The sequence below is a fragment of the Canis aureus genome, chromosome 9 (assembly GCF_053574225.1).
Source record: "Canis aureus isolate CA01 chromosome 9, VMU_Caureus_v.1.0, whole genome shotgun sequence".
Lineage (NCBI taxonomy): Eukaryota > Metazoa > Chordata > Mammalia > Carnivora > Canidae > Canis > Canis aureus.
The window spans coordinates 12,880,026-12,905,632 of NC_135619.1; the positions used below are offsets into that span (position 1 = coordinate 12,880,026).

The 25,607-nt window shown below is 35.1% G+C and overlaps 2 long non-coding RNA genes across 3 annotated transcripts in view; one reads left to right on the top strand and one right to left on the bottom strand.

The window, feature by feature from the left end:
- Nucleotides 1-3,789: 3,789 nt before the first annotated feature.
- On the bottom strand, nt 3,790-7,283 carry LOC144320038 (uncharacterized). Its single transcript, XR_013385630.1, has 3 exons — nt 7,156-7,283; nt 5,553-5,738; nt 3,790-4,158 (listed from the first exon to the last, which is right to left on the bottom strand). It is a non-coding gene; the product is annotated as an uncharacterized LOC144320038 (long non-coding RNA).
- A 38-nt stretch (nt 7,284-7,321) lies between these two features.
- The window catches only part of LOC144320039 (uncharacterized), a 43,184-nt gene continuing 24,898 nt past the window's right edge, over nt 7,322-25,607 (top strand). For both annotated transcript variants that reach the window (XR_013385631.1, XR_013385632.1), the window contains exons 1-2: nt 7,322-7,904; nt 14,426-14,532. This is a non-coding gene — a long non-coding RNA (uncharacterized LOC144320039). The remainder of the gene's footprint in view (nt 7,905-14,425; nt 14,533-25,607) is intronic.

Below are 25,607 nucleotides of genomic sequence, written 5' to 3' on the forward strand. Positions count from 1 at the left end.
AGTGGATAATACATTTTTAAGTTTGCTTTCCTGCAAGAGCTTTTGGACAAAGGGATAATCTGTAAAAAGTCATCCCTTTCCATTCTGAGCCCAACAATACAGCACATTCCACTTACCTTTCACTGTCTCATGCTCTCATTGCATACCTCCTTATCCCTTCTTGTCTTGGTCTTAGTCTTAGATTCCTTAAGGATAACCAGTATAACCTGATTGTCTCACTAGCCATCTTTCTGTCTACGTTTTTAAGGTCTCAAGTAAAGAACATGATAAAGTAACTGTTTTATTGCTTTTTGGTTAAACTCATGAGAAATTAAAATTTTACAGAAAACAAACTCTTGACTCCACAAGGACATGTCTGACAGAGGTGGCTTTCAAAGAGAAAAAATAAAATAAAATATTGACCTATTTTTCTTAGTGAACTCAAATCAATGTTCCCTTAGTCATTCCTCCAAAACATGTCTCAATTAGAAAAACCTTAATAATATGTGCTCTTCTAAAAATTCAAGTATAAGTGACTATATGCATCTTGATCTAATAATCCTGCAGCCACAAATTCATCATTTCAAATATCTGTACTGTATTAATCTTGAGGTTTCAGAGAAGTTCTAAGTACAAGTTTACATTTTCTAAAGAATTCTTAAAATTTTTATTTAAGAAAACTATTTGAACATCTATTCTCTTAATGCTATTTTTCTTAGCTTTCCCCTTCAGCCCTCCTCTTTTTAAAATATCATGTTATTTTTTTAAAAGTCATTATTCTCTCTTCCCATAACTACCATCATTTTTATGAGAAAAAGTCACCTTTAAATGGTCTATTCCCATCCTTCTCTTGTCAGTCAACTTGCCCAAGTTGACCGCGACCTTGATTGATTATTGTATTGAATAATTTGAGCTTGCTGCTAGCATGGCACCTGGTTATATTCAGCCCAGAAAGGAATTCCAAAGGCATTAGGGATAGAAACAAATGAAGGAGTTTGGATATATATAGTGATAGAGAAAATGAACAATGTATAACAATGAAAAATAAAACTTAACTGAGAATTTTATGCAGTTTCTCTAAAACAGAGTGATTATAGGCATAGGAGCCACAATTCGACAAATAATGATAAAAACAGTATTTAAATATATACATTTTATTACCAAAAGGGTGAAATTAATAAAGAAATGCAAATTAAAACACTAAGATATAATTATTTTGCCTATCATTATTGGGAGAGAAAAGATATTATGCAAACAGTGGCAAGAGTATGGAGAAACTATTGCTCTTATTTGCTGCAATTGGATGTGCTAATGAGCAAACTTTTTATTTTTATTTTTTTAAATGGTCAAACTTTTTAGAGGTCAATTTGAAAATACATGTTTAAGTTCAAATACTGCATATCCTATGACTCAGCAATTTAATCTTTATAAATGCACCTTTGCACACACACTAAGACATATGCACAAAAATAATTGCTAAGCAAGTGTTGAGCTTAATCTGGAATCAGACAGATTTGGGTTGAAATCATAGCTCCATTACTTCCTAGCTATGTGACCTTGGGGAAGTTACATAGCACATCTAGATTTCACTGCCTTTAACTACAGGATTATTTGATAATTAAATGAAATGATGTCTATAAACTGTGTCACAAAATGCCTAGCACCTCATAAGTACTTAAGAGGTGTTTATTATTCTTTGTAGTGATGATAATATTATTATAAATATTATGCAGCATCATTTATAATTGCAAAGATCTGGAAACCCATCTATCAATTGCGGTACTTAGTAGTTAAGATTAGGTTCATTCACTGGACTACAACATAGTCCTTAAAAAAAAAAAAAATCAAACAATATGGAAGTAGAGCCAAGATACACTTTGAAAAACTCAAGTTTTGGTATTAATAGTATTATTCTATCTGTGTGGAAAAAATGCAATATTTTTACTAGTATGTCGAGAGAGAGGGAGAGAGATAATATGAACCAATATATTAATAGTGATTATCCCTGGGAAGTGGAACAATGGCATCCTTTAATTTTTTTCTCTAGCATCAGTTTTTGAAATAGTTTGTTTTTACAGTGAGCATATATTAATTTTATAATTAATAAAAAGTTATATTTGAAAGAGTAAAAATGAATTCAAATGTAATATAACTCTTCATATTAAATCTCGAATTAAGTAAAAGAAAATAAACTGTATATTCTTACCAACTCTTAGTAAAGAGAGCTGTCTCAAGACAAAATGCTCAGGTACAAAAGAAGCTTTATTTTCCTCCCTCTGCCTTAGTTTAGGCCTACTAGCTTGTTTCAGTGTATTGAATATGTATAGCATGGAAATAAAAAAAAAACAGGGAAGATAGATCTATATAAAACACATAGGGATATTTTTAAGTAATTCAATATGAAAAATAAGAAAGATCTTATTTTTTAAGGTGTTTTCTACTTTTCAATTAAATATATGAAGGGTTATCCAGATCATTTCCATCCTCAGATTCCTAGAACCTAGTCTACAGAAATTATTCAATAAATATTTGTTGAATGAATGAGTGAAGGCAGAGTCTTGGCTGTCGAACACACTTCTTTAAATTTCTGAGTAGCTGGACTTATGTGTCGTCTATTGCCAAAACCAGACAGCAAAGATATATGGTGGGCAAGTAAAAAGAAATGAATCCAGAGGATCTCCTGGAACAACATGAGAGAGAGTATACAGTCAGAGAACTTTAGAGCTACAAGACAAAGGTGAAACTGTCCAATCTAACTCCTATTTCTATGTGGAAACTGAGTCCCAGAAAAGGTGAATCACTCCAGGTGGTCTCATCACTGGGTAGTGGCAGTCAGGACTTAACTCAGGTTTTCCACTTCAGTTCAATTTCCCTTCCTACCCAGGTTGTTATTCCCAAAAAGACTGTTATTACTTAGAGAAATTGGCATAGATTCTTCCTTCCCTATGAAGGAAGTGACAATGGTGGTAAGAGGGAAAAGTTTACTCCAGTAAAACTATATACGTTTGTAAGTTTACTTCATCTTAACCCATATTGTTGTTTTTTTCCCAGGGAATATTTACAAAGCAAATAGTAAACAATTGGAGCATCTCAACTATTACTGTGTCCTTTTAAAGATGTTTCTGCCTTTCCACCTTTCTTTTGATACATGATCAAAAATAGGGTTAAACCAAGGCTCTTTGATGTCTTTGTGTTAATGTTGCCTAGGAAAAAAAATGAAAAAGGCAGAATGCTTTCTCAAAATATAAACTAAAGGAGAATACCATTATGAATTTGGAAGTAATGACCCCCTCTTTGAATAAGTTCTTCAACTATCTTCTTCTATCTGTTCAAACAAATTCCTTCTCAGTTATTATTTAATAGCCCTCCTTCTGCATTAGCTAGAGCAGCACTTATCACAGGGTAGATAAAATGCCAAAGCTAAAAAAGGTAAATGGCTGGAAATGGAAGATCCAAGCAGAGGGGATATACAGGCAATGCCAATCAAGGTGAAAGTGAACTTTGAGAAGTAGAAGGAATTTTACTTAGCCAAATTTATTAATGTGGCAGCAAATGTGAGCCTGGATAATACACGAGATATTCAGGAAATCCTGTTAAAGAGCTGATATTTTATGAGTCCTAGTATTGTCCCTTAGATTCTAGTCCATCCAAATTTAAGCAGGCAGGAAGGTGATTGATTCAACAGTGTATCTTTTACTTACTCCAGCCCCAGTTAAGTTTTTCCCCCCATTACCATGTTACACAAGGGCAACCCCACACTGGCAGTTGGTTGTTAATTACATTTGATGTGCAGTAACACAAGCGAGCTAATTAACTTGCATCAAAAAAGCTTTATTTACTGTGACAAATTAAACAAACTCATAAAGTGTTCAGCCACAATGGCTCTCAATTATCATGCAGTCCAAGTAATGTGGTGCAAACATATTCCCAGGCCTCTCTCAGGTATCACTTCAGTCTCGCAGCCCTTCTGCACATGTACAATTATAAACGGATCTTTTTAATGAATAGAACTGAAAGTCAACTGCTCTTTGTTTTGCTTGTTTTTGCATGTGTGTGTGCATGTGCATGTTGAGTGTGTATATGTCCATTAAGGTACAGCTGGATACACTGGTCAGAGTCAATTTCTTAATCCTTGCTTACTTCACAATTCAACAGTTTTCCTGGCCTTTAATCAGAGACCTGCCATAAAACAAAAAGAGAAAAATGCTTATCATTCTAAAGCCCATGCTCCATGTTAAGCATGATTGTCTAAAATGGTCATCTTCAAACTCTTCTTCTAGACAGTGTTGACTCTTATTTTTAGAGAGATGGTGCATAGGGGAGGGGTAGAAAGAATCTTAAGTAGGCTCCATGCCCATCATGGAGTCCGATGTGGGGCTTGATGCCATGACTCTGAGATCATGTCCTGAGCCTAAATCAAGTCTCAGATGCTTAAATGACTGAGTCACCCAGGAGGCCTAGTGTTGACTTGAATAGAAACATCACTACCCCCTTATGACTCACATACAGAAGGTATAAAGCAGTGCCTTTCTCTTTTGGTAGAGTAAAAGGATAAGATTTTCACCCCCAGCCAGCAGAAAACACCAGCAGAACAACTGCCTGTCTTTCAAGTAACTTTTCTTGCTTTGAAGAAAACTGGTTATAATTTCTACCATTCTTTGCAAAACAAGGTCTAAAATTCACTGCCTGAGCTAAGTATTTAAGAAAATACATTACCCTTCTATTTAGGTAATTTGTAACATAACGATTTGAGGTTGGTAGTACAGTAAAATGGAAACAACACCGAACCTGAATCCAGATGAAGAATAATAACAACTAGCTCATGAAGCTATTAAGTGGCAGAACCAGGATTATCTAACTCAAAAGCTTTCTCTCAACTACTGTCAACAAAGAGGCTTTTGCCAAGTTACTGAACTTCGTTTCCTTATCTGCCAAGTATAGATAACATGAGAATGTTTATAAAGGGACTTCCAATAAATGAAACTAAACTGTTGATATCATTATGAATATTTATTGACCTCATCAAAAAAGTTCATAATCAAAGCCCCTCAAAAGTCACCTTTCACTAGTAGAGTTCTATACCAACAGGCCAATAAATGACCATGGAAAAGAAATTTCTTGGAGGACAAGAAGCTTCCTCATCTACACAATAACTTAGAATACCAGTGTGTCTTGAATGTATTAAAGAGATTGTTATTCTGAGCACTCTGAGTAGAGAGAAGAAGCACTGAGAAATGGGAACAAGGTCTAGGGAAACTGCTTACTCTTTAATAACCCCAACAGTATTCCTGAAAGTAAGCCATCCTTGAGTCCCTGATAGAACCCTCCAAGAGAAATAAAGGCAAAAGAAAGCCTCAGAATTGATTCTCTTTTAAAACTGAATCAGAAAAAAACAATAAATAAAATTAAATAAAATAAAGCTGAATCAGAGTGGCCTCCACAGATAAATCTGCTGGCTAAAGCTCAGCAGTCATGTTTGGTCATTTCCCATTAAACTTCAATTCATAAGGAAATCATGTTTCCCAGAGATGGATGGGAAGGCACCCCTGAGGACAGGATGTACTAGTCCTCACCTTTTGGCTCTTGACATTTATGAATTAGCTGCAGTTTATAGCTGAGGTCCAGAGTCACTCTGTTCCTGAAGGACTTTCATCCTCCTTCTACCTAATCAGTGTTTTTGTCTTCTGGACAGACATCAAGTTCAGGCAAAAAAGGCTCACCAATATTGCACTGTATTTGGCAATAGGTCACAGCAGGGTCTGGTAAAGGAATCACAGTAGGAAACACAGCTGAGTGTGGGCATAACAAAATGTCCTTTATTTACAGGAGCATAACCTGTAATATGCAATTTCAACATTGAGGTACACCATAGTGAGTCTAAAAGACTGCTGATTCTCTAATGAAAACTTTGAGTGATTCCAAAGGTCTAGGGTCTTGTGCACTGGGTGATTATTATGTACTAACAAGGCAATGTGATTATTCCACCTCAGAATATTCACATAAATCAATGGTACACTTCTACCTCTACCACCATTTCCTGTCCAGCACACTATAGTTCACAACTATCATGTAGGTCTCTGTATTGAAAGAATGACAAAAGACTGAACAATTTTATTTTTCACTTACTGGGTTCTTCATAAACTATATCTCACTTAAATGGCTCTCAGAGACCTATATTTCACAAGGAAAATCCATTTGCCTCCTCCTCCCTCAGGACAATTATGAAATAAAATGAAAACAAAGACTCAAAACAGAAATAAAGCCTGAAATAAATCATTTGGGCAAATGGAGAGATACAACTAGTAATATTGAAAATCTTACAGCCTTGTCTACAAGGAATAATCTTATAGTTTTCTATCCCATCAGGAAATTTAGACACATAAGAGGCTGACCAATTTATTATAAACAGGTCTTTTTATGCGAGACTGATTGCAGAGATGTTACTATAACGGAGAATTCTGAAGAGGACATTAAAATACAATGCCAAATGGAATAGTTGATTTTTTAGGGCTTTATTCAGACTGAACTTCTGCGTATAGAAGTATCCATGGGTGGCCATTAAATCAAACTGAGCATCCTACAAGCCTATTCATATTGACCAGAATATGGTGGCTCATTTAACCAATTCTGCAAGTGCATATTGCAGGGAGCTAGAGGGGATGTAAAGACCCTTCTGACACTGTACAGAGCTCTCCTTGATTACAATGATCCCTGTGGGACCACAAGAGTTACTCACCATTCCCCAGCCCCCATTTTTCATGTTAAGAAATTCTGAACCAAGCAAGTGACACTGTGTTCCTTTCTGGTTGGATCACTTCAGTGAGATTCAAAAGTAATCAAATCAATACCACTTTATCATTTCCCCCTTGTTTTTTAGAGGAGAAAACTGCATGAAGACACACAATTCTGATTCTGCCTTGCTTCTTGGCACAAAACTTGCTAGACTATTGTGAAGAAGTGCCTTGAGCTGCAGTTGACATTCCAACTTCTCAGGGTATGCGCTTGAAAAAGAACTATATGACTTCATGGATTTTTTTAACCTAAGAGCCTATGAGTCTATGAGGCTTTCTACTACTGATGAAGCAGGAGATGCCCATGTTCCTTTCCTTACAAAATCCCAAATTAGGTGATTCTCCTAGTCTGAAATACCCTTCAGGATAAGAATAAGGGTCTTACCTCTCTCACTTTTTCATCTTAATGGGCTATGATGTGTCAATCTACAATTACAATTGTACTTGTATTTCAGGTGAAGTCTATGGAGTAGGCAAGGAAACAGTTTGTTTATTTTAAGGATATTCTAGAACTCAGAAGTTTAATTGGACTACAGTCTCCATCAAGGGACCACAATGAAAGAACACAAACTCATTCCATGCCAGCTGTCACTATTGAATTCATTTTGGGAGAAGTCTTTGAATATTTTCATGAGAGCCAAGTTTTCATACATAGAGGATGGATTTTCTGAAACATTTTTAATTCATTGATCATTATTATTAATGAATTAGGTAATGAATCAATTGTCCTAAAGAATATCATTTTTATTTGGAAAAAAAGAGATGGGATTATAATATTCTAGTGCTAATTTTCTAATGTGGTTTTAGAAATGATTCTGAAAGCAGTATGAAAACTCGCTTGAGAAAAAATGGCTTACACCCACACAAAATGTCTGGTTGCTTGAAACATACTCATTTAAGGTCTTATACACTTATTAAAAATTGGCCAGTGACCAGACTGCAGAATAGTTTACAACATGCAAGACATATTGACTGTGCACCTACTACATGACAGCCAGACATTATGCTATGCTGGAGATCCACACATGATCAATATATATCAAGAGGATTATAATATAGTGAGAAGAAAGCCATGGAAACAAACAATATCATAATGCAGTTGGTATGGGAGAATTCTACAAAGTGTAGAGAATGGTGAGTAATAACAGCTAACATTTACATAGTGCTTTCTATGTGTCAGGCTCATACTAAATAAATTAATGTATTTAATACTCATAGCAACTAATATAAGGTCAGCATTATGCATATGAAAGAGGCAAGAAGAGTTATCTGAGGAGTAACATTCAAGCTGAGGCATGGTGACTTGAGTTGGTGGGACATAATTGAGAAATACAAATAATAGATCATAAATGGTGAGTAAAGTGCTGGGTATTGAATAAATGCAATTGGAGCCAGAATGAGGCTGCATACATATTTTATCTATCTATCTATCTATCTATCTATCTATCTATTTATCTATCTATCTATCTATAATGTAATCTATCTATCTATCTATCTATCATCTATCTATCTATCTATAATGTAATATATAGATAAAAGGGCCAGGTCATTGAGGGTCTTGAGTGACACCCAAAAGAGATCAGGATTATCATGTAGATGATGGGAACTCTTAGGAATTCTAAGCATTTATTTGAGCCAAATACCACCTCAACAGCCAACTAACTAATGGGGGGTAGACTTACAAAGACAAAGGTAAGAATTAAATGCTGAAATTGTCCACCAAGGCATCAACAAAATAGAGTAAGCCTGAAAGATCTCTGAACACAAATGTTTGCTTAGAAGAACACAATGAATATCTGGAGGCTTGGCTCTCCTGGGAATCTAAGATAGTCCACTTAATTCTCCAGAGAGAGCCAGGCAATGTGACCTTTGACTCAGCTTCAGTGCTCCAATGAGGGCTCTTGGCCCTAACCATGGGAACTAATTCCACTCAGAATCAAAGCTTGTTTGTACAGTGAAATGAATAAATGTTTTTAAACCTAGACTCTGACTTCTTACCAGTCTGTGTTGCTAAAATACCAAAGAATAATTATAATAGGATTGCTAGTCAATGTTTTTTTTTTTTGTCTGCTATAACATTTAAATTAGACTAAATTCAGCTGTTTGAGTGCCCTCTGACAATATTTTTTCTCTCCACTCCATGACTGTTTTATCACTCTATACTCATTTGACCTAATCGGCACCATTCTGCACTCTCAAATGTTTATCCTGTTAAGTGAATTTTTAATCTAACTTTTGTGGCTTTCAGTTTCATCAGCCATCCACAGTGTAATATCTAATGTTTTAAAATAATCTAGACAGTTAAAAAAAAAAAAGCGGGGGGAGGGGGACGAATTGCCGTGTTATGAAGCAAATGATTAATTAAAGCAAATTAGATTCTGGCAGTTCTTGCTATCATTATCATGTGTTCCCCAAGTCGACTAATAAATCTTTGTTGAGAATGTGTGCCTTCACGAGGTTCAAAAGTCACCTGGGAAAGGACATTATTGACTAATATTTTGTATTGCTGTTAGTCTTATATTCTATTACCCTATGGAATAACAACTAATATTTTTCAAACATTTAGAGTACATTCAGGAGTCTGACTTTGCTCACTATTTAGAGGGAGGTTTGGGAGGGGAGAACTCAGCAATTTCTCTACTACTCGAGTAAATTACAATTAACCGATACAGCTAATATATCGGCAAACGCTAGAAAATCTAAAATACGCGACCCTGAGTGCCTGCCGCACAATACCGTCCTCGCTGTGGCACAGTCCCGGGATTTCAGCAGCTGCAAATATTCTCTACACTGCACAGTACAGCGACAGCAGCACAGCTTTACCCTATTTCAGAGGTTTGCCTTCTTTCCTTTCCTAATATCTGGCACTTCACATTGAGGAAAGTAACAATGCCGAGGAAAACGGCTCTCTCTAAATCCGACCAAATGCTGCTGCCATGCAAACTAGACAGTCTGTGTCGTTTCTGAAGGCACAGAAGGGAGATATTGACAGCTATTTCAAGAAAGGGACCACGTACTTGCCTTTATTTAGACTACTCAGAGTGTTGTCACTGAAATCAACCTTTAACAATTTTTTTCTAAAATCAACTGTTGCATTTTTCAAACTTATACTCTTTACTGCCTAATTCTGAGTGTTTTTCAGTACATCCTCTACAACTTTCCCATTTGCTTTACCTCAAGCTTAGCCAGCTGTGTCCTTTTTGCCCAAAGCCAGGCAAATGCCAGGGTAGACTGTAAGCTCAGTTCTTTGCAGTCTCTAGTCATCGAATGCCACATTGTCTTAAAACGTAATCAGGAGAAGGTGCAAATTTATTTGAAGTTTATGATATTGTGACAGAAAAAAAAAACAGTTTTGAGACAATAATATAAATACCAGCAATAAACTTATCTTCCAATTTGTTAAATAAGGGGGGGGGGGGAGGGATGGAACATAATCCCCAAAGGTAAAATTTTAGATTGTAATAAATAATTGCATATTATTAAATATTTGTACTGGTTTTGAAATAGCACAACCCACAAAACTCTAAGATATGGTCGAATGAAACTAATGTTGCTCCAGTCAATCCTATAATGTTTAACCTCTACCCCCTGCCATAGCTTTGTAATAATTTTCATTTCATTGGGCATGCCTAGAAAACAAAACAAAACAAAAAACCCCAACTATACATTTAAATATGTACACATAGGTATTCATTTTTTTTTGTTCCTTTAAAACTGCAGATTCTGAAATAAGCTATGATTACCCATCAAAGTCATTTCCTCTACCCACTCCCTCTCTCATCCTCCCACTCTCCACATTTGAACACGTTTCTCTTTTCCTTGGGGCTCTTTTTCTTCTTTCTGCAGCACAGCTTCCTGGTGCCTCAGCAGACTGGAAAACAGTCTACAGTGCTGCTCACTATGGCAGCACATCCTCACGGCCTGGGTGTTTTCTCAGACAGTTTAAAAATGATCCAGTATTGCATGAGTTAAAAAAAATTCCCCCTGGAAAAGCTAATTATTGCATGCAGATACTTCTTTGTGTGATCAAGGAGGGGACAATTTAATAGGCTCTGTAATACAACCAAGAACAAAATTGCTTTAAAGGAAGTCTCTTGTTGAGTGACAACTCTGTTGCCTGAGCCAATTAGGTCCCAATAAAGAGTGTTGAATTGGCTCCTGCTTTCTCATTAATTATGTTCTGTCACAGACATGGGGCTTGATTTAGCAATTTTGTATTACATTAAGATACTGAAAGGCCGGGAACAAATGGCTCACTCTGATAATAGGCATTCTCTACACGGTGTGACATTTACTATCCAGCTGTCCGTAAGGCAGCCTAGCACTTCAGTTCAGGGGTTTATTTGTCATTGCTTCAAAGGGACACTCAGCTTTTCACAAAAAAAGAAACAGAGAGGCTAATAGATAGGACAAAATGTACTGCTGATATGCTTTATTAGAGATAGGATGCTAGGGTTTTGCTAACAAGCTCATCCGTTGGGACTCAGCCGAGTTTGCTGCCAATCATCCTACACACAAAGGCACACTAGTTAACAAGGAGAAATGAATTACAGACACTTATTCTGCCGGTGGGATCACAAATACACCAATCTGTGAAAGAGGCACAAACTCCAGAGACAAACTACATATTTGTCAATAACCTCCTAGAAAGAACCCTAGTAATTCTTTGAAGACCTTTGATTTAGCTTCCCTCTAAAATACATGTATAGGAAATGTTTTCATTACCATGACATTCTTTCTTTGTTATTTGCACAAATTTTCATCACATTAAAAACAGAAAACTGAGGAGGTCTGCAAATGTTTTAGTAGGTATCTATACACTACTTTTCATTTCCCACCACAGGGAGCTACTGTCTGGTTATTTCATTAAGAATAAAATTAAATTCTTAATCTTGAGGTTTGAGTTGTGATCTACCAATGCACTAGGATATAATCTAAAACTATATATATAAAATGTATACCAATTGTGTGTGTGTATATATGTAATATATGTATACAATATAAGTACATATATATATATACATATATATATCAATTTAAATAACAAGTTAGAGACAAATGCTAAATCCTTCTGGCTAAATAATTATATGACTTTCTATCATAAATGTGTATATATGTACCACTATGTATATACACACACATATCTATAAAATCTTCACATAATATACATTTATGTATAAAGGTATGACTTCATAATGCATAAACATGAACCTAAATCAATTTCTGTATATGGAATATAGTGAGAGTTTATACATTTTATGTATGAAACTAAGCAAAATCTCTGACCTTGGCATTGATCAACATTTGGCCACTTCTATTATTTAAACATTCTATTCTCCTACAAACATATCATAAAGAAGGGCCTATTGTTGATTTCAAAAAACAGTAACCTTCAACTCAAGTTTATCTACTGACCACATGAGATTAATCAAATCTGAATATGTCATGTGCAGGTTAATTACAAAACAGCTCTCCAAAATAGTTCCTACAGACAGTACACTGTTCATCTGATTGCAGCTGCAACAGTTCATTTAATTTATTCTGCTCACCATCTTGGATTGTAGCTACTCAAGGCTCAACTATGGAAGGTATAAAAGGACAAAAAGATTAAGCAAAGATTTATCAGGCTCTCTTTCCTCAGACAGAATCTTAAAGGATATGAAGATCTTGAGTGTTCAGTTTCAACCTCAGGGAGAATCCATTCCTCTGTCTTTGCTGCTTTTACTCTTTCATGGAGCTCAAAGTATCCTCTACCAATTGGTAAGGTATAATGAGAGCAGCATGCTGCCCTCATAAGGAAGCTTCTTTTGTCTTTTCCTACACAAGACAGAGATCCTAAATAATTCTTTATCTTTATTGACCTACTAATAATTCCAGGGAAAGAAGACCATGAAGCAGAGATGTAGAACAGCTAAAAGCCCCAGATGTATGTGTGATAGATCCTTTTCTTCCTCTAACCCTCATTAGCAGAAAGGGATAGGTAAAATAATTTGTTTTTAAAAAGATAAAAAAATAATAATTTGTTTAAAGAAGCAGATATTATCTAATGCAATCCCTAAACATTTTTTCTAATTTCTAAGTATTAAGAAATAATTTTTTGATAAGGCATGTTCCAAATCATCTCCATATTAAAATAATGCCTTAAAAATGGAAAAAGAGGGGGGAAATCATGTAAAAATACAATGCTGATTTTCTTTCCTTTTCTCCATTCCCCCCAAAATAATCATATGCAAGAAAGCACTTGTACATTATTTCTTAACACCAATAATATCTGTGAATTATATATATATATATTTTTAAAGTGTGTACTGAACACAGATCTCATTGAAAGAGCTTAAGGAGTATAAGGGAACCATAAAATACTTTTTTTCCTCTCCAAAACTTGCCATGTTTCTATTTAAGAAAAGCCTTTGCAATAAATAATACACATAATAGAGGCAAGAATCATTTTATCCTCACTTAGCAGGAGCTTTGTCTTTGTTATTCAGGTATTCCACAAGGTTGAAATCTTTCAAAAAGCCTGAGCCCTCCTCAGGCTGAAGCAAAGGTATTTATATAGACATTAAGTATTTTTGTCGCAATTTATATTTTCAAAGCCCTTTGTACCCATTCATTAGTTCATCCAAATAACTTCCTTCTGAAGTAAATTAATGCTTTGTTTACCAGGCAGAGAGAATTACATTCTGGGAGGTGACTGACACATGACATGGAGGACTTAGGTCACACATAAAGAATGACTATATCTCAGAAAGGGTTTTCTAAGGGTTTTATGGAAACTTCTTCAACTCTTTAAAACTAGGTGGGACCCTTACTGAAATGCTTTAGTTATGACTTTGTTGTGGTTTACTTGCAGGCAGAAGAACTAAGTGATTCCAGCTCTTATAGCTCTAGTTTTATATACTCTTGGGACATTTTTGCTCATAGGACAGATGAGGAGCAGGCTGCAAATCAGAGGATAAAACTAATATCTAAACCTAAAGGATCATGTCTTGCTAATACGAAATATTATAAAAGGATAGTTGGGGGAACTGAGTCTTTAAAATGGTTTTCTTGGAGAGGGGCATCTGGGTGGCCTAGTCAGCTAAGCATCCAACTTTGGTTTTGGCTCAGGTCATGATCTCAGGGTTCTGGGATCCAGCCCACTCTGGGCTCTACACACAGCACTGAATCTGCCTAAGACTCTCTCTCCCTCTCCCTCTGCCCCTCCCTGTATGCTGGGATGCTGTCTGTCTGTCTGTGTCTCTCTCTCTTTAAATAAATAAATAAATAAATAAATAAATAAATAAATAAATAAATAAAATCTTTTTTTTTTTTTTTAAGGTTTTCTTGGAAATGTATTTCCCTGGTTATGCCAAGGGAAATGTACAAACAGGCCCCTTGTGTAAGACTATGTTTATCTTGAAAGATCCTACTCTGTCACACCCATTAGTTACCTCCTAATTAATATGCTGATTCTACATCTATTTTATCACTTAACAGTATGGTAACTTGAGTCCAAAGATGGTTTCCACAATTCCATTCTTCCTCCTATGTTGATATGATCTCTAGTATCTGGGTTGCCTGCAACTGTTTTGACCTCAAGATATAGAATAAGTGATGCTGTGCCAGTTTCTAGCCTTTAGAAGGACTGGCAAATTCCTCATTCTCTCTCTTAGAATGTTCACTCTTGGGGCACTACTTCATCAAGCACTCAGCCACCATGTAAGAAGTCTAGGGTCCTCTGTGAGACAGACCACATGGAAAAGCACTGAAGCACAGACAAGTAAGTAAAAACCAAAAACATTTTGGACATTAACTCTGTCAAGTCTTCAGATGACTCCATCCCTAGCCATCATCTGATGGCAATCACCCAAGAGATCCCCAAATTAGACCATAGCTGAGCCTAATCAATTCCCAGAACTTTGAGAACATAATAAATTATTATTATATGCCATTAAGTTTTGGAGTGGTTGGAATTAGATAACTAGAATAACTATTATCAATGCTGTCTTCTCCATTTCCCCGGGTCTTCACAAAAGTATGCAAGAAAAATAGAAGCTGGGCTGAACTAGACTAAGCTAGAAGAACAGGGCTATTAAGAATTGGCAGCATGGTATAGAGGACTAGAATCAGTCTTGAGAAATCTTGAGCAAGTTATTTAACCTCCCCAAGTACCAATTTCCTCATCTATAAAATGGGACTAATAGTACAACCTCAAAAGATTATGAAGATTTAACGAACTATAGGCTGTTAAGCACCTAACACACTGCTAAGAGAGGCAAATCCTCCATAACATGAACTATTATCATTGTTTTCCTTATTAGTGTTGCCTAAGCATGCTAGATCTTCTGAATATCTGCTCAAGCTTCAAGTCATTACCTTTTCCCAAAATGCTCTCAGACTAATTAAAGTGGACATCCAGAAGACATGATCCCATTCCGAGACCATTGTTAATTGGACTAGAGGAGAAGCCTGTTCATTTCTGTGTGTAGCTATAATGATACTGGGCTAAGAAAAGAGCTAGAAGATGTCTAAATTTCAGCCTGTGGACTGAGAACAGAGAAAATCACACCAGAGATATATATAAATATACATATAAGTTTCCTAGAACCCTAATGGTTTTCCAAGTTTTATAGCTGTTTCATGGCTCTTTCTGAGACCGAAATGTAATCCTTCTTTGGGGTACTGCAGGATGCATCTATATCTTTATGATGTTCCCTCTTTTCTCTTGAGCCAACTTAAATTGGTTCCTGTCCTGCATCCAAAGAACTCAAGCAAAAGAAGAGGGAAGAAAGGAGAAAATTTCTTTTTTTAAAAGAGATTTTATTCATTTATTCATGAGAGACAGGGAGAGAGGCAGAGACATAGGCAGAGGGAGAAGCAGGCTCCATGCACGGAGCCAAATGTGGGACTCGATCCCGGGGCTCCAGGATCGCGCTCTGGGCCGAAGGCAGTGCTAAACTGCTGAGCCACCCAGGCTGCCCTAAAGGAGAAAATTTCAAAGAAGGCACCGTCAGTGGCCTCCCAATACCAGAAAGCAATCAGGATCCAAGACTCGATCCACTGAAATACTGCTTAAATTTTACACTTCCTTCTATGACTAAGGCTCTATTTATCAATGGTAGAAAGGTCCAATGTTGTCGTCTTTTTTTCTCTTAGTAACAGCTTGAGATATAGTTTGCAGAACAGGCAATTCATCCATTTAAAGCATACAATTGAACCATTTTTAGTGTATTCACAGAGTTGTGCAGCCATCATCACAATTAATTTTAGAACATATTCATCACCCCTAAAACAAATGCCATACCCATTAGCAGTCACTTTCCATTTTTCCTCTCACCACTAACTGCACACAGTCTAGGGCAAACACTAACTTTCTATAGATATGATCATTCTAGACATTCATATAAATTGAATTATACAGTATATAATTTAGTAACTGATTTCTTTCTCTTAGCATAATGTTTCATAGCTCATCAATGTTGTAACATGTGTCAGTACTTCTTTCCTTTTTATTGAGCAACAATCGCCCATAGTATGGATATGCCACATTTTATTTATCCGTTCATCACGTGATGGACATTTGGATTATTTCCACTTTGGGCTATTATGAATAATGATGCTATGAACATTTAAGTAGTAGTTTTTGTGTGGATATATGCCTTCATTTCTCTTCAGTATATATCTAGGAGTAGAATTACTGTGTTACACAGTAATTCTATTTTTAAACAGCCAGACTATTTTTCAAAGTGGAGGCACCATTTTACATTCTCTCCAAAAATCAAGAAAGCTCCCATTGCTCCACAGTGTTTGTTATCTTCTGTTTGTTTTTAAAATATAATCTTCCTAGTGTGTGTGAAGTGGTATCTCACTGGGTTTTATTTGCATTTCCCTGATGACTAATGATGTTGAGAATATCCTCAAGTGTTTATTGGCCATTTGTTTATCATTTTTAAAGAAATATTTATTCAGATACTTTGGCTATTTTTTAATTGGGCTGTCTTTTTGTTGTCAAGTTGTTAAGAATCCCTTGTATATTCTAGCTACAAATCCCTTATCTAATAAATGATTTCTAAATATTTTCTCCCAATCACTGAGTTCTCTTTTCACTTTCTTGATGGAGTCCTCTGAAGAAAAAAGGTTTTAATTTTGATGAAGTCTGATTTATCTATTTCTTTTTGGTTGCTTGTGCTTTTGGAGTCTTATTTAAGAAAACTTTGCCAAAACCAAGATCACAAAGATTTCCCTATATTTTCTTCTAAATATTTTATAGTTTTAGCTCTGATATTTAGGTCTTTTATCCATTTTGAGTTAATTTTTTTACATGGAGGTAGGGATCCAACTTCATTCTTTTGCATGTAGATATTCAGTTGCCTAACAGTACTTGTTAAGACAACTATTCTTTCCCATGTTGGACTGTTTTGGTATCCTTGTCAAAAGTCATTTAACCATAAATGTGAGTATTTGTTTCTGGGTTTCTAATTCTATTCCACTAATTTATAGATCTATCTTTATGCCAGTATCACACTTACTTTGATTATTGTAACTTTGTAGTAAGTCTTGAAATTAAGAAGTATGAATCCTATAATTTTGATATTCTTTTTCAATAGTGTTTGGCTGTTCTACATTCCTTAAATTTCCAAAAGGAATTTTAAGGTCACTTTCTCAATTTCTGTTAAGAGCTGAACTGGGATTTTGATGATAATTGTGTTAAACCTGTAAATCAACCTAGAGAATATTGCCATCTTAACAATATTAAATCTTCCAATCTATGAACATGGGATATCTTTCCATTTATTTAAATATCCCTTAATTTCTCTCAACAGTGATTTGTGGTTCTCAGAATTTAGTTTTGCACTTATTTTGTTAAATTTATTTGTAAATGAATTTGCATTGCATCCAATGCCATTTTGATGGCATTAAAAATGGTACTGCTTTTTCGATTTTATTTTCAGATTATTTATTGCAAGTGTATAGAAATACAACTGACTTTATATATTGATCTTGTATCCTGTAACCTTACTGAGATTGCTTATTAGTCCTAATAGTTCTGTGAATTCGTTAGGATTTTCCATATACAAGATCATATCATCTGCAAATAGAAATTGTTTTACTTTTTTCTTTCCAATTTAGATGTCTTCTATTTCATTGTCCTGGCTAATTCCCCTGGCTAGAAATTCCAGCACAATGTTGAAGAGAATAACAAGAGCAGACATCTGTGTCTTGTTCCTAACCTTGGGGAAAAGCATTTAGTCTTTCACAATTAAGTATGATATTAGCTGTTGGTTACCAATGTTTTCCTGGCCAAATATTATGTTCACAACACACATTTTTGAGATCTTGAAAGCAAATCTCCATGGTTTATAAATATGACTAAATACTTTCCAATTTTTATAGTCTTAAACTGTTAGTATTCCAAATTTCACAATACTCATGTAGATATATAACAGAAACAGTTTATTGGGTTATTAGGAAAGGTATATGGAAATGAGTCTTATAACACAGTCCTGGATGTCCCTTTCATTCTTGGGTCTACTCTGAACATCACTCTTTTGCAAATTGATTCTCCTACCTGATTTCTCCTACCTCTCTGTGAGAACCTATGAGTAAATATGGTGCTTTAGAAAATGCAACAGCTTAGGCAAAAAGATTATTGTTTATTTCTCCTAAAACATACCAAGCTTTTTTCATGTATATCTACCAAATGTTGTTGAAGAAATCAACTTCTTCCCTCCCATATATGTATAATCAGTGATTCTCTGATTAATGCAGAAAAGTTTTTTTTAATTTTCAAACTAGATAAATGAAAACTTTCTTCAAAACTAAGTCCCCTTATTTTTAATAAAAAACTAGAACTCAACCTCTACACATCTTTAAAAGACAAAGGTTTTTTTTTTATCTAAATTAGTAGTTTTTTTTTTTTAACTAGGCACAATTGATATATAGCATTATATTATTTTCAGGTGTACAATATAATAATCTGATATTTGTAATATATTGCCATATAGCATTATATTATTTTCAGGTGTACAATATAATAATCTGATATTTGTAATATATTGCAAAATGATCATGATAATCATTATAATTATCATCAGTCACCATACACAGTTACAAAAATCTTTTTTCTTATGATGCGGACTACTCTCAGGAACTTATTTAAATATGCAATAATGTATTATTAACTAGAGTCATCATGATGTGTATTTTACCCCATGACTGATTTATTTTATAACTGGAAGTCTGTACCTTTTGATCCCTTTCACCTATATTGCCCACTCCCCTTGTTCCATCTTTGGCAACCACACACATCTGTTCTCTGTATCTATGAGCTTGAATTTTTTTTTTAGATTTTATTTATTTATTCATGAGAGACACAGAAAAAGAGGCAGAGACATAGGCAGAGGGAAAAGCAGGCTTCCTGTGGGGAGCCCAATGCAGGACTCAATGCTATAGGACCCTGAGATCACGACCTGAGCCGAAAGCAGATGCTCAATGACTGAGCCATCCAGATGCCCCATGCTTGAATTTTCTATACATAAGTGAGATCATACAATATTTGTCTTTCTCTGTCTGACTTATTCACTTAGCATAATTCCTTCAAGATCCACCCATGTTGTCACAAATGGCAAGATTTCATTCTTTTTAATGGCTGAGTACTATTCCAGTGCGTATATATTGCACATTTTCTTTATCCATTAATCCATCAATGGACATTTAAATTGTTTCTATGTCTTTACTATAATAAATCATGCTATAATAAACATAGTGGCACATATATCTTTTCAAATTAGTGTTTTAATTTTCTTCAGATAAATACCCAAAAGTGAAATTCCTGGATCAGATAGTTTTATTTTTAATATTTTGAGGAACTTCCATACCATTTTCTATAAAGGCTGTACCAACTTACATTCCCACCAGCAGTACATGAGGTTTCCTTTTGCTCTACCTCCTCATCAACATTCATTATTTGTCTTTTTGATACTAGCTATTCTAAAAGGGTGAGGTGATGTCTCACTGTGATTGATTTTATATTTCCCTGATGATCAGTGATATTAAACATCTTCTCATGTACCTGTTGGCCATATGTATGCCTTTTTTGGAAAAATGTCAATTTAGATCTTCTACCCATGATGTTTTTATGGATTATCTGAGTTACTTATATATTTTGGATATTAATCCCTTATTGGATATGTGATATGCAAATATTTTCTTCCATTCAATAGGCTGCTTTTTCATTTTGTTGATGAATTCCTTTGCTGTGCAGGAAATAAATTGTTAAATGACTCATCATTTATTTTTTCCGAAAAACTTTTAGATTTGTGTTATTGCTAGAAATATAACTGTTAAAATCTTCACCCTTCCAGTTTTATTATTTGTAAATTGAGAGGATTAAAGAACATAAATATAAAATTTCTTCCAATGATAAAATTCATAACTTTCAAGTTACAAAACAAGGATACATAAGGTTTTTAGGCTGATGTGAAAATTTTCTAAGGATTAATTCAAATAACTACTTTATTATATTGCCTTTCCATTTTAAATATTTTTTATTCTCCATTAAATAGTGTTATTTAATTTTTTCAGAAATCAGCACAATTTTTTCCTTTAAAGTTAAACAGTTTACTTGCTTTCCAACATTTAATTATCTCTATCATAAAAAAACCTTTTCACTTAATGGAATTATTTAAACAATTTGATATGAGTTGGGAAGCTAAGATAGTGGCAGAGTAGGAAGACCCTAGGGCTTGTCTTGTACCTCAAATACAGGTAGATAACTATCATATCATTTTAAATACTCCATAAATCAACCTGAAGATTGACAAAACAAACAACACAACTAAAGGGAAAGAAGAAGTCACATCAAGGAGGTAGGAAGTGTAGAGCTGTGGTTTGGGGGAGAAATGGATTGTGGGTGCTGTGGAGGTGAAGGAGACATGGTCATAGAGAAAGGAACAAGATAAAGGGAAAGAGAAAGAGAGAGAGAGAGAGAGAGAGAGAGAGGAGTACATTGGGAAGTGTACAAAAAGAACATTTCCCCAAAGCCATTGGCTGGAAAAAGAAGAAGGACTGATCTTCATGAATTCTTGCAACCAGAGGAGCTTAAAGACTAGAATTTTAAAGGTCAGCAGGCTTGGCTGGGATAGGGCTCAGAGGACATCACCCTGTTCCTGGAGAAAAGGCAGGCAACAACCTGGGGGTAGATGTATAAAAACACTGATCTGAAGAATGCCTGGGGCACACAGTGGGGAGATTATTTGCTTTTCTCAGAGGGCTTCCCTAAGAGTCAATGTTCAGGGAGAGGTCTCTCTAGGAAGAAAGGAGTCGACGCCTGCTCTTTCCCTCCCTGTGCTTCAGGATAAACACAGAGCCACCTGCAGTAAGCAGCACAGCATCAACACTGGCTGCCTAACCTGCTTACATCAAGTCCCATACACCTGCACTCTGGCAGGACTGCCCCTTTCAATCAAGCTCGCCTCAATCCCAGTGTGATGGGCCCCATCCCCAGAAGATGAGCACAAACCCCTGCCCATACCACATCGCCTGACCAGAGAGTTCTGTAGGGCTTCAGTTCAGTTCAGTTCTCTTTTAATAAGCAGACCGAACCACACCCAGTTAAAACTCACCACATTCTGACCAAGGACTAAACACTCCCCACTGCAAGTAAGGATAGCATCTGCAGATGACTGACTTAAAGGACAGAGCAACCAAAGCATAACAGCAGAGTGCACACAGCACACACCAGAGACATTCCCTGAAGCACCAGACCTTGGACAATGTATGATCTCTTCTTCATAAAACCATTACTCTCAGGGGCAGAAAACATAAGAGGTTTTTCTAACACATAGCAAAAGGCAGAGACTTAGACAAAAATGCCATGATAAGGGAATTCATCCCAAATGAAAAAACTAGATAAGGTCATGAGATCTAAGCAAACAGACATAAGTAACTTGCCTGATAGACAATTTAAAGCAACAATTATAAGGATACTCGCTGGACTTGAGGAAAGAATGGAAGACATCAGGGAGATCCTTACAACAGAGGTAAAATTTTAAAAGAATCAGAAATAAAAAAATGTAATAACTGAGATTGAAAGCAGGTTTGATGCAATGAACATAAGGCTGGGTGAAGCAGAGGAACAAATAAGTGATACAGGACACAAAACAATGGAAAATAATGAAGCTGAACAAAAGACAGAAAGAATTATACCTAACAAGAATAGACTTAGGAAACTCAGTGACTGCACCAAATATAATAACATTCATATCATAGAAGTCCCAGAAGAAGGAGAGAGGGAAAGAGGCAGAAAATTTATTTGAGGAAATAATAGCTGAAAATTTCCCTAATTTGGGAAAGGAAACAAACATCTAGATTCAGGAGGGACAGAAGACTCACATCAACATAAACAAAAGCAAGCCAACACCAAGACATATTATAATTAAATTTGCAAAATATAGAGACAGAGGAAAATTCTTAAAAGGCACCATGACAAAAGAAGTCCTTAACTTTTTACAAAGAAGACCCATAAGGCTAGCTACAGAATTTTCAACAGAAACTTGGTACATCAGAAGAGAGTGGCATGATATATTCAAAGTACTGAATGGGAAAACTCTGCAGCCAAGAATACTCTATACAGGTTATCAACCAGAAGAGGAGGATAGATAAATAGCTTCTCAAACAAAAACAAAAGGAGTTCATGGCCATTAAACAAGCCCTATAAGAAATATTAAAGGGGATTCTTTGAGTGGAAGGAAAGACAAAACTGAAAAAAAAAGAAAGAAAGGAACAGAAAAAATCTCCAGAAAAAATGACAAAATGAGTAATAAAATGTCACTTAATACCTATCTATCAGTAATTACTCTGAATGTAAATGGACTAAACACTCCAATAAAAAAATAGAATGGATTGAAAAAAAGCAAGATCCATCTATATATTGCCTGCAAGAGACTTATATTAGACCTAGAGGCACATGCAGATGTAAAGTGAGGGGACAGAGAAACATTTATCTTGCAAACAGATGTCAAAAGAAAGCTGGAGTAGCAATATCTGTAACAGACAGACTAGACTTTAAACCAAAGAGTGTAACAAGAGATGAAAAAGAGCAGTATATCGGAATAAAAGGGACAATCCAACAAAAATATCTAATAATTGTAAATGTTTATACACCCAACATGGGAGCACAGAAATACATAAAACAATTAGTAACAAACATAGAACTTATTGATAATAATACAGTAATAGTAGGGAACTTTAACACCCCATTTACATCAGTTGACAGACCATCTAAACAGAAAATCAGCAAGGAAACAATGGTTTTAAATGACATACTGGACCTGACGGACTTAATAGAAATATTCAGAACATTTCAACTTAAAGCAATAGAAGACACATTTTTTTTTCACCAGGACATGGAACATTCTCCACAATAGATAGCATACTAGGTCACAAATCAGGCCTCAAGTACAAAAAGACTGAGATCATATCATGCATATTTTCTGACCATAACACTATGAAACCTGAAGTCAACCATAAGAAAAAATCTGGAAGGACCACAAATACATGGAGGTTAAACAACATGCTACTAAACAAGGAATGGCTCGATCAAGAAATCAAAGAAGAAATAAGAATACATGTAAACAAATGAAAATGAAAACACAGTAGTTCAAAACTTTTGGGATGCAGCAAAAGTAGCCCTGAGAGGGAAGTACATAGCAATATGGGCCTATCTCAACAAGCATGAAAAATCTCAAATAAGCACCCTAACCTTACACCTAAAGGAGGTAGAAAAAGAAGAACAAATGAAGCCTAAAGCCAGGAGGAGGGAAATAATAAAGATTAGAGCAGAAATAAATGATATAGAAGCTTAAAAAAAGAAAACAGAACAAATTGATGAAACCAGGAGCTGCTTCTTTGAAAAAAAATTAATAAAATTTATAAACTCCTAGTCAAACTTATCAAAAAAGAAAAGAGAAAGGGCCCAAATAAAATCATAAATTAGAGAGGATAAATAATAACCAACACCACCAAAATACAAGCAATTATAAGTGAATATTATGAAAAGCCATATACCAAAAAATTGGGACACCCTGGAGGAAATGTATAAATTACTAGAAAGATATAAACTACTAAAACTAAAAGAGAAGGAAATAGAGAACTTGAACAGATCAATAACCAGCAAAGAAATTCAATCAGTAATCAAAAATCTTTTAAAAAACAAAAGTCCAGGGCCAGATGGCTTCACACGGGAATTTTACCAAACATTTAAAGAAGAGTTAACATCTATTCTTCTCAAACTATTCCAAAAAATAGAAAAGGAAGGGAAATTTCCAAATTCATTTTATGAGACCAGCAATATCCTAATACCAAAACCAGATAAAGACTTCACTAAAAAGAAGAACTATCAACTGATATCCCTGATGAACATAAATGCAAAAATCCCCAATAAAATACTAGCAAATTGAATCCAATAGTACATTAAAAGAATCATTCACCACAATCAAGTGGTATTTATTCCTGGGCGGCAAGGATTGTTCAATAGTTTCAAATAAATCAATGTGATACATCATATTAATAACAGAAAGGATAGGAATCATATGATCCTTACAACAGATCCAGAAAAAGCATTTGACAAAGCAACAGCATCCATTCATGATAAAAACCCTCAACAAAGTAGGGTTCAAGGGAACATACCTCAACATAATAAAGGCCATATATGAAAAACCTACAGTTAATATCCCCTTCAATGGGAAAAAAATAAGAGCTTTTTCTCTGCAGTCAGCAACAAGACTGGGATCTCTACTCTCACTACTATTATTTATAATAGGACTAGAAGTCCTTGCTATAGCAATCAGACAGCAAAAAGAAATAAAAAGCATCCAAACTGGCAAGGAGGAATATTTGCAGATGACATGATATTCTATACAGAAAATCCAAAACTCCACCACCAAAAACTTGCTAAACTGTTACAAAAATTGAGTAAAGTCACAGGATGCAAATTCAGTATATAGAAATCTGCTGTATTTCTACACACCAATAATGATGCAGCAGAAAGAGAAATCAAGGAATCATACCTATTTATAATTGCATCAAAAACCAAAAGATACCTAGGAATAAGCCTAACCAAAGAGGTAAAAGATCTATACTCTGAAAACTATAGAACACTAACAAAAGAAATCGAAGATGACACAAAGAAATGCAAAAACATTCCATGCTCATGCTTGGAAAAACAAATATTGTAAAAATGTCCACATTACCCAAAACAATCTGCACATTTAATGCAATCCCTATCAAAATACCAACAGTATTTTTCACAGAGCTAGATCAAACAATCCTAAAATGTGTATAGAAGCACAAAGGACTCTGAATAGCCAAAGCAACCTTGAAAAGGAAAAGCAAAGCAAAGCTGGAGTCATCAAAATTCCAGACTTCAAGCTATACTATGAAGCTGTAATGATCAAAACAGTATAGCACTGGCACAAAAATAGACATAGAGATCAAGAGTACCGAACACCCAGAAATGAACCTACAACTATATGGTCAATTAATCTTCAACAAAGCCAAGAAAGAATATCCAGTGGGAAAAAAGGCTCTTCAACAAATGGTAGTGGGAAAATTGAACAGAAACATGCAAAAGAATGAAACTGGACTACTTTCTTACACCATACACAAAAATAAGTTCAAAATAAATGAATGACGTAAATGTGAAACATGAAACCATTAAAATCCTAAAGGAAAACACAGGTGGTATCTTTTTTGACCTCAGCACTAGAAAATTCTTACTAGATATGTCTCCTGAGACAAAGGGGGGAAAAAGGCTAAAATAAACTATTGGGACTTCATTAAAATAAAAAGTTTCTG